Here is a 10160-nt window from a genome sequence, read left to right on the forward strand (position 1 = left end):
TGAGTAGTAGAATCTTAAAATCATTCCACAAAGGCTGTTGTTTGAAAGTGTTCTGTGAGCAGCCCTGCGTGTTTATAGGTTAAACTTTTACAAGGATGGAGAAGGAAAAAAGCTCTCCCGGTCTTTGGTCAAACAAAAATGTTTCTCACATGTGGTCTGAGATGCTGCTGAAGCAGGAGGGTGGTTCTCAGCTGCATGATGAGAATGCATAGTTGCTGAAGCCGGAACTCCATCTGCCCCGGAGCTATAGAAGTGTTCCCTTCTCTTGTCTCAACACCATCCTGAGCAGTTGGTATGGGAGATGACCACAGCAGGCATCTGAGGAACAAGATGGATATAAACAGGTCTGGGGAGGGGGGAAGGGAGTGTGGCAGAAGAAACAAACATGCAAGACGTACGTAACAGAGCAGAAAGCAGCTCAGCCCCATATCTGACCAGGCCATTTATACTTCAGTGTATTGCCTGAAAAGGTTTCAGTTTGTAACCTCTCCTGTGTGCCCACTGCTGCAGCAATGGAACAGAGAAGAGAAAAAAACCAACCTCCACCACTGAGATGAGATGAGAGGAGACTAATGAGAAGGAAAAAACACTTAACTGTGCTCTGGACTGTCTTCCTCTAATGGATCTCCCCCTCCCATCTGCTGCCAGTTAAGCAAGTATGATGCAGCATGGTCTATGGATGGATCTGTAGCGACGTGTAGTGGAGCAGGGAGACCCACAGCCTCCACAGCTCTCCAAGAGACTGGTCTTGGGCTTGTTTCAGCATAGGGCATTATGTGAGGGCCTCAAGCTGTTTAAATCAGGCACACTACTTGCGATACGGTGAATCCCAGTTGTGCTGAGGGCTTTTTGTGCAACCTTGCTATTTGCCTGCTATGGGCAAAACAGTCTCAAGCTGCAAATTTTACTTCATTGCCAATTAACACAGAATGATCACTCATTTGGGTATTTATAAAGGATGCAAACAACCAACCACTTACATAAACACCTGCCCTACCTCCAGCCTCAACAGCCTTATTTCCATCATGGGTTATGCTCAGCATGGTGGTAGGGCTCCTGCCCCTCCTCACTGGGTAGAAATGGATGTGGCTGTGTAAGTGTGGTTGTATAACAGCACATGGACAGGACTAGGAGCTTTAACACTGCGAATTTTGGCTACAGAAGTCCAAACAGCCCAGGTAGCACTGACAGGGTGCTCCCTACTGAGGTGCAGAGCTACCACACATCCTCATCCAGACACCCCAGCAGTCTCCTGGCTGAAGTTCAGCAGCCACATGGCCAGAGGTGCGAGGCTTCGGGGACCCAAATAAGCAACAGGACAGACCTCACCTGGTCAGGGCACTCCAGGGAAACCTTGGCTTCCCGGGATCACCCGGCTTGCTTGCAGGAGCAGGTACCTGATGGGTGTCTTGCACTACACAAAATAGGCAAGTCTGTATGGCCTCCATGTTAAATTCCTTTCTTTACACAACAACATATGTTACTACGGACTCCGCCGTAAAGGGGCTGCATTTTACCCTTCTGCTTACGTATGCACGCAGCCTGGAGAAGTTGGCCTGCAAGGAAAGAAGCGTATGTGAGTAATGACAAAAAGCTTTGTTCTATGAACCCCAGATCCTGTATTAGGCCAGGAAATGAAATAACAATGGTTTCTGTGACCTCTGCTTCTTAAAGATATATTATAAAGGAATAAATCTTCAGTGTGATGCTTTGACTGGGCATGTTCAACCCGCATAAAATAATTAGAGAGTTTTTAAACTTCATCGTAAAATAGGGATGATTGACAATGGCGAGAAACTGTGGAAAACACTGCACAGCAAGCATCTGTCAGAATAACAAACACACTCTGCTTTTCGCCTTACTCTGTTTGACGTAAGTTTGATTGCCTATAAATCTGCAGGTTTTGTTTATGTTCCTATTTGTGTTAGAATTGGTGCCGCTCTGTATTTGATCAGCAGTGCTGCTATTCACCGTGGTGTAAGAAATCAAGTAATGACTGTGTTGGGTATATACAGCAGTCTGAGCATTGCAGCAGAGGAGGCTATAAACACAACACTTTAAAATCTCCGCTGATCATCATCAGCAATGTTCTCTCCAGGTCTTTAAGGACAATCAATTTCTAGAGGCTTTTCCCAAATAACTGTCACTGAAAACAACAGCCTGGTTTTGGTAGCTTGGTCCCGAAATGCAGCGTCTTCCTGCTGGTGAGACACAACTTCACTTACTTGTCTGTTTCCAGACAGTTAGACAATGCACCACGACAGTGATGACAGTTTCTCCTCCTGTGTTTTCAAATGAATGTTAGTCCATCCTACAGCAAAGAGGAGGGAAGCACCTTAGGACTCGGAAGCTGTGCGGTAGGGACACCCCGTAACTCAGCTGCGTACTGCGGGATGACGCAGCAGATTCCTCCTGAGCCAACATTTCCGTACGTACACACCCAGTCTTAAAAAACAAATGGCTTATGGGCAAAATGTAACAGAAGTGGGATGAGTTCGAATGACAGCAGAGAGGTTGGTGACATGGCTGTTCTGCCTTTAATTAGGACAGGCAAACAGCCTGTTAAAATAATACAGTCTCATTCCTTTGCAGCTTTGTTTTCGCATCTCTAACACAGGGATCAGTCTGTGATGCAGGGACCTGATTTTAATCCCCATCTTACATAATCTCTGCAATCATAGCAAAGAGCAGCGCTGTTCAGTGATTTTAAAAATAGCTTTATTCTGCTACCAGCATGCTAATTAATAACTTGCTTATTCCAACCCGGTTCATTCACCATCTCAGTTCCAGAAGCCACGCTACCCGGGGCGTAATCAAATACAACTGGCTTTGCGTATTACAGTACTGTAAGAAGCAGATCATCAATCAGGAGGAGAGCAGCTCCTGTTCCTCATGGCCGCTGCCTGCTACCTCCTCGTGGCGCAGCAGTGGGAAGGAGACATGCCTGCAGCAAATCTAGCTGGTGATCCACCATGCAACAAAAGCAATGGGTTTGGGGAATGTTGTCCAAAAGGCTGCAAACAGCATTCAGTCAGCCATTTTGAACTGTTGAGCTTTGCAGCTTCTGCTGGCTGCCAAGGCGCAGAAGGTGGTATCACTGGGGTTACTGGTGGTGCCCAAGGCATCGGGAGCCCTGGGGAAAGGACTGGGGAGAAGCCCTGTCAGAAGCAAGTGCTCTGCATCTGCTGTAGGAAGCCGACCTGGCTTTATCTCTGCCAGCCCTTCTGTTTCCGAGGGACTTCTCCCTCACCACTTCCTAAAGTATTTTGCCTGCTCTGAAGCATCAGGGCTGCCTGTTCTGTGCCACCGATGCTACCACCCTGGCACTGTGGCTGCTCCTAACCACCCAGGGCCCAGCTGCCTCGTGTGGCTTCCTCACCTGGCTGCCAAAGCTAAACGTCACTAAAACTGCTTGGAGGGCTTTCCTGAACCTCAGGCTCAGCTCCGTTACCTCCAGTGTGCCGGCTGGAGGCTGGTCAGTGCTGGTGTGTGCAAGAGCAAAACCACAGCTTGAAATTGTTTCACCTGACGAGCGACTGGAAGAGACTCACCAACCATGTCCTGGGGACCATGTCGGGATACGTCTCTGCTGCTGAGAAACCACATTTCTGTTCTCTTTTCTGTTTCCTCACCATCCTGTTTTGCTTCATCTGGGCAACTGAACCATATCCTGGGTGGTAGCAGGCTGGCTGCCTCCAACAGGAAATCTGGGTGCTAAGAACCCTCTGCCACTTCATCTTATCTCTGTTTTTACAGCTATTTGCAAACAGAGCCCTCTGACTTAACCCCAGTCTGGCCTCTTAGACAGGCCTCACCTTTCACAAGGGTTGTGTTTGCTTTAGTAAGCTGGAACGTAAACAAATGTGAAAACAGGGGACTGCTTGAATTTGGTGAGCAGGAAGCCTAATTGCTTGGGCACTTAGTGCTCCCACGCACACAGTGGCTGTTTGCTTGCCCTGCTGCTTTACCACTCCCTTCAAATGAGGCTGCAGTAAAACTAATAGCCTGTGACAACATATCTAACTGGAAGCAAATCCGTCACCTCCGCACGCTGGTAAGATCATCTCCATCGACAGTGGTGTTTACAGCGACTGGAGGGATCATGCGGGGGACCCTGGTCTGTAGGACGAGTCACTCCCAGAGAAGTAAGGACCGCGCAAGGCCAAGTCACAATGAGTAGCTGAGGTCTGAAGCCTGCATTGGATGTCCTGGTTTAGGGTTAAGCAGCAGTGGTAAAAAAAAAGGATTAATTATTTCCAACAGTTGGGAGGTTTCTTTTCCTGTTTGTTTTAAGCAATTCATCTTGAAACAGCCAAGCAATAACTTATGCCTGGCTGCGATTGCAAGGTGGAATTATGATCATTTCTGGTCCAGGGCTGAGGGGCAGAAGAAAAGATTATTTGCTCAAAGGCAGGTAAAGCTTGTCTCCCTTCAAGTGCCTCCAGTTGTTTATCCATGCAGACTAAACGCCACTAAAATACGTGAGAGCTCACTATGAGGACAACTGTCTGATGCATCCAAAAGACAAACATATTTGATTCTAGAAAGAAGACATGTTACTATAAAATACAGACTTTGAGACAAAAAGAGAAGCTTGAAAGTGGCTGCCAAAGGAAGGGATGGGCTGCCAGAAGGATTAGTCCCTTGGAAGTTTTTCCACTGGGGCATGGCCAGGGTTTGCTGGTTAGGCGGGAGAAAAAGCCCCAGTGTGACTCAGGTTGCAAAGGGGCTGCCAGAGGGAAGGGATATGTTTGCTACGGCAGAAATTCTTCCTGGGAGCCAGGGCTGGGATACCTGCGCCAGAGGCTCAGCCCATGCCCAGGTAGGCTGAGGGACAGAGCCTGGAACTGTGGTATGAGCAGGAGTGCAAAGGGGCTGCCAAGGGAAGGGGCCATTAGCTGAGAAGGTCCTGCCCTGCCCACTTTTTCATCTGGGCCAGTGTGTTTTGCTTGCGTCTCCGTAACAGTGAGACTTCTGAAATTACTGGGTCTCACCTCCTCAGTCTGCTGGTGAGGTATCAGCTCCTGGAAGAGACCCCAGTCTCAATCTCAGCATTATCCAGGACATCTCACTGCCTGTCTGTCTACAGATCTGAACTTCCAAACTGCGTATTTTTTGCCTCAGTCTCTGTCTGTCACAGAGGCAAACACTGTGTGGATTTATTGCCTCTATGTACACAGCACATCCTGGCTGGGCTTGGGTCACCTCTAGCAATAGACTTGCACTTTGTCTTGTACTTTGGCTCATGCTTTCCCGAAGTCTGGATGTGGATGTCAGTTACACATCCAGAGAGGCATGTGGGGATATGTTATGACATGCAAACCATATCATTAATAACTGATGAGGAATATCCTCAGTCTGCCGGAGCTGACACCACTCACGCTGTGGGGAGGATCAGAGACTGGTTGGTGGGACCCCTGGGTGCAGGTATACAAGGTGGTTGGTACCAAATGAACTACCCAGGGGACAGGTCAGTGCATCCCAGTCATGCTGTGCTCTGAGCAGCGGAGCTCAGTTCCCTTGAGAGAGTACAGCAGGAAGACACTTTGTGGACCAGCCCTGACACCTCTGTATGGCATTGCTGCATAGACATCAGCAGGACTGCGCACTTGGGTCATTCATTGTCCTACATTGGCAACAGGGACGATCAGTGCCTGTGAGATGCTTGAGATAATACTTTTGTGCTTCACTCTCCATGGGCACCTTTTGTGCTACCACTGGGTCAGCAGGCCAGGCAGCAGCTGTGCTGGTCAGGGGAGTCCTGTATAAAAGGTCAGAAACGCTTTCCGCATAGATCCTTAACATGGCAGAGGAAGGAAGCACTGCCTCACATCGTCTTCTAAGCAAACCTGCTCTGTTTTCAGCGCAGGTATGGACGCTCCAGAGCAAAATTCTTTTTAGACATAGAAGTATCCTGACATGCTCATCAGATTTAATATCAGGGCACTAATAGACATTAATGGCCCTGACCAGCCTCATCTGGGGTCTCCACCTACACCCCTGATGACAGACCCAGGAGCCCCATTTCAGCTCAGCCCCATGCTGGCAGTCTTTGAGCTGTGCTGCAGAAGTACCAGTCTCCTGCTCAGCCACAGCCATGCCTAAGCCTGGCCATGGACCCTGTTGATCTATATCCTGACCTGCAGACTGACTTCCCAGACATGCCTTGTCACTGTGGACCTGCCCAGCAATTGCTGGGCTGTATCCAGCTCTGGTTACCATCACTAAACCTGATTCCAACCATTGTATTGACCTCCCAGCTTCATTTCGGAGCTGCCTCATAAGCACGAAGTTCCCTGATGAGATCTGGATTCTCGGTAGAACCTGGCTACTGTTTCCAGGTCTGCCCTGCTCACCTTGTTCAGTATTGTGGGGCTGGTCCGTGCTGGAGAGGTCCCTGTCTCTTAGGGAGCAGCTTGCCTTCATGGCTGGGTAGCACCAAGGTGGAGTCAGGCCTCATAGTGCTCCCTAAAGAGCCACAGGACTCAGGCATTGCAGATGGGGCACGCTGCGCCATGAAGGTAGCACACGATTTGCTCATCTAATCTGTTCAGTAGGCTGGAAAATATAACTAATTCATTTAAATTGCTCCTGAAAAAAAGTTGTCTAATCAAGTCCAATTAGAAATCTAAGTGGATTATGTTTTCCATTGGGATACAAACGACAGCCTTGTTTTTAATCACCAGTGCTGGTGTCAAAGCCATGGGTTTGCACTCCCCGCAGCCCTGAAGGCATACCTCATGCATGCGCTGTTTCTTTCATACAATCAACCAGGTTGGAAATGACCTTTAAGATCATCAAGTCCAACCTCTACCCCAGGACTGCCAAGTCCAACAGTAAACTGTATCACTGAGGGCCTCATCTACTCGGATTCTGAACGCTTCCAAGGACGGTGATTCCACCACTTCCCTGGGCAGCCTGTTCCAATGCCTGACCATCCTTCTGGTGAAGAATTTTTTCCTAACATCTAATCTAAACCTCCCCAGGCACAGCTTGAGGCTGTTACCTGGGGGAACAGACCCACCCCCACCTCACTACAACTCCCTTTCAGGTAGCTGTAGAGATCAGTAAGGTCCCCCCTGAGCCTTCTCTTCTCCAGACTGAACAACCCCTGTTCCCTCAGCTGCTCCTCATCACACTTTTGTTCCAGGCCCTTCACTAGCTCTGTTGCCCTTCTCAGGACCTGGGCTGTATCCAACCCTGGTTACCATCACTGAATCTGATTCCACCTCAATGTCTAATTTGCAACCAGAGCAGCACACTGCTGGAGGCCACCCCCTGCCTGCATGGTGCAGAGCTGCTGCGCAGCTCAGAGTGGGCAAGCTCCCTTGCCTGCTGGGCCTGGGACATCAGGCACTTCTGGCCAAAATGTTCCCTGTGTAACCAAGGCTTCAGCAGCCCTTACCCAGAGGCCTGCTCACAGTTCTGCTGTGCCTGAACCTCACTTAGAAGAGATTTTATAACCGATAAATAACCAAACAGGCATAACCAATTGTGGGGGTAAAGCAAGGAAGCAAAAGGAGAAAAGCTAAACCTGTGCTCTCCTCCATACCTGCTGTACCTGTTGCACGTTCGTCTTGTCAAGTAAGAAAGAAAATCATGAGGTGACTGTATTTTTGGCATTTCTCAACTATGATCTAATGGTCAGACTAAAGTTTTCTTGATTTTAGAAAAAATAATTACCTTTTTGTCAATACTGGCCCACTGGTACAATGCTGGTAATCGTATCAGAGATGCTTCCATCCAGGTAACCAGACCATCAGTCCTGGTTCCACTGAAGCTGGCAGCAAAACTTAAATTGGCCGAGGAGCAGGGCCGTCCCTTTAATCATGCACATCTGTAGGTGCGGACATTTGGACATGTTTTACAATTTTAAGCTAATAGAAGATTCAGTTACTTCTTTCCAAGCCTACAATTTTCTTGTCATTTCCCAGCTCCCTGTTTCTCTGCACGGGCTATTCTGTACAACTGCTGCAAGCAATCTCCACAGGCACACACAAAAACATGGCAGTGATTTTGCCCCTCTCCCCCCCTTCCATGCATGTTACCTCATTTTGCTCTAACGGACCATCTTCTGGGTAGGGTACTGCAGATCAAATTAAATATGCTTCTGTATCAACACTGCTCCTAAGCAAAATGTATTGATTAGTGAAGCTTTGGACCTACTTTAATCAAGTAATCTAAACAGGGCTTAAGCTTCAAAAGCCTGGTGATGCTCCTAGCTTCAAAGCTTTTACTTAGACTGAATTAATTTACCCTGGATGTTCTAATGCTCCCAGCAACCCCATGGATTATAACGTTAGAGGTTGCAATCACGGCTCTGATAATATTCCCAAAGCTTAGACAGTATTGATCATACGGTAAAGGCAGAAAGGGGTGGGGAACACAAGGCAAAAACGAAAGGATTTAATTTAAAGCAGGAGTGAATCTGTTCATGGAGGCTGCTGGGAAGGAGTATCATCAGGTGTTAACAGTTGCTTTTTCCTTGACTTCTGATATGGGCTGAGTGTCAAGTGCTCATTTCCAGACTCCTTCTTGCGCAATATTGTTTTATGTCATAAATATAATTCTTTGGCAAAAGGGAAGTTGGTTTGGATTTCACACAGAGTAGCTAGCACAACACTGTTGAACATCAGTACAAGTTACAGTATTAGTCTCGGGTCTGTTCCAGGAAATGGGAATAACATTATTTCCCAGTCCAAGTGAGAGCGAGAGCCATTCTGTGTAGCCACCTGATGCTAAATTATTTGCACTAATCACACAACTGCTTGAGAAGCAGACCCGGTAACGTTAAGTTGATAGTTGGACTTGGTGATCTTAAGGGTCTTTTCCAACCTAAATGATTTTATGATTCTATGATGCAAAGAACATTCTCATCTTTATGAACCAAGATGTTTATACTTGTAAGAACCAGTCAGGTTCTTCCATAAACCCTAGCTGATGCACTGGACACCTGTGCAAAGACAGAGGAACCTCTTACCCCATGGGCACTGTAGTCTAAAGATGCCATCAAATCTGATACGGTTTGACCTTCATTAGTGAGAAGATAAATGTGACAGTGTTTGCTTACACAAACATAACTGCACCCACTGTGGTGCTCACGCAGGGTCCCTCAGGGCTGCAGGCACATAAGCCAGTGGCATCTAGCAGTTTTATCATAAGCACCCAGAGCCCTTTTGTTTCTGTTCCCCTTGGCAAAGCCCTGGGACAGTCTATATGGGTGAAGTCTGCCTGGTGAAGTCTGCAGAGGGGCTGGGGAGTAGGGCAGAGTTATTGTCCCTCAGTGGAGGGTGGGCCCTGTCTGTCTTCCAGAGATTATCATGAAAACAGCATATTGCTGAATGAATTAAAAGATGATTTAAGGCAAATATAACTTTCACATTGTTATTAGGTATCTAGGTAAAGGCTCACACTATTTTCAATACAGACTATCTTCTGCTTTACAAAATTCAAAGCCTACGAAACGGTTTCACACAGAGAGCTCTGATTACTACAGTAATAATTTCTTCTAACAGCCTTTCAAACACTTATTAATAGAAAAAATAGTTCAAACTGTCTTCCCATCACACAGAAAATATCAATGTTCACAGTGTGAACTTTAAAATCCCATCTGATTAGTTAATGCCAACAATTATTAGTGTACTGTCAATTTAGATTTCTATTGTCCTCCATTGATCTCACTCTCCATATACTGTGCAGTGCACATCACTCAAAAATTAACTTTGCTATGCTGACTGGCTAGGGATAATTTTCTGTCATGCTGTCAACTGGCAGTAAGTAAAATAGGACTTGGGCACATTTTCCTGTGACAGGCTCCCACCTTGCCGCTTACCGCCAGTAGGATAGCATCTTTAAGGATACAGAAAGTGGCTTCAAGAAGGGACCAGGGGAGCAATAGCAAGCAGAGTGCCACTTGTTTTTGTTTCTTAGTCTCCTCTCCTATTTCATAAACCTTTGGGCACACACATATGGCAACTTTTCTGTTTTCAGCATGGCAGAAATGACTGCTACCTCCCATGGGAAAAGACACAAAAAGGAGTTAAAAGGTCAATCACAGCCTATTTAAGGTATCAGTAGTGCTGCACCTGGTGTTTGGAAGGCACAAGGCTTCTAACCTATATTTTTCTTCTAGTCTGTTAGTGTCGGGAATCATATTCCTC

This window comes from Lathamus discolor, chromosome 6 (genome assembly GCF_037157495.1).
Source record: "Lathamus discolor isolate bLatDis1 chromosome 6, bLatDis1.hap1, whole genome shotgun sequence".
Classification (NCBI taxonomy): Eukaryota; Metazoa; Chordata; class Aves; order Psittaciformes; family Psittacidae; genus Lathamus; species Lathamus discolor.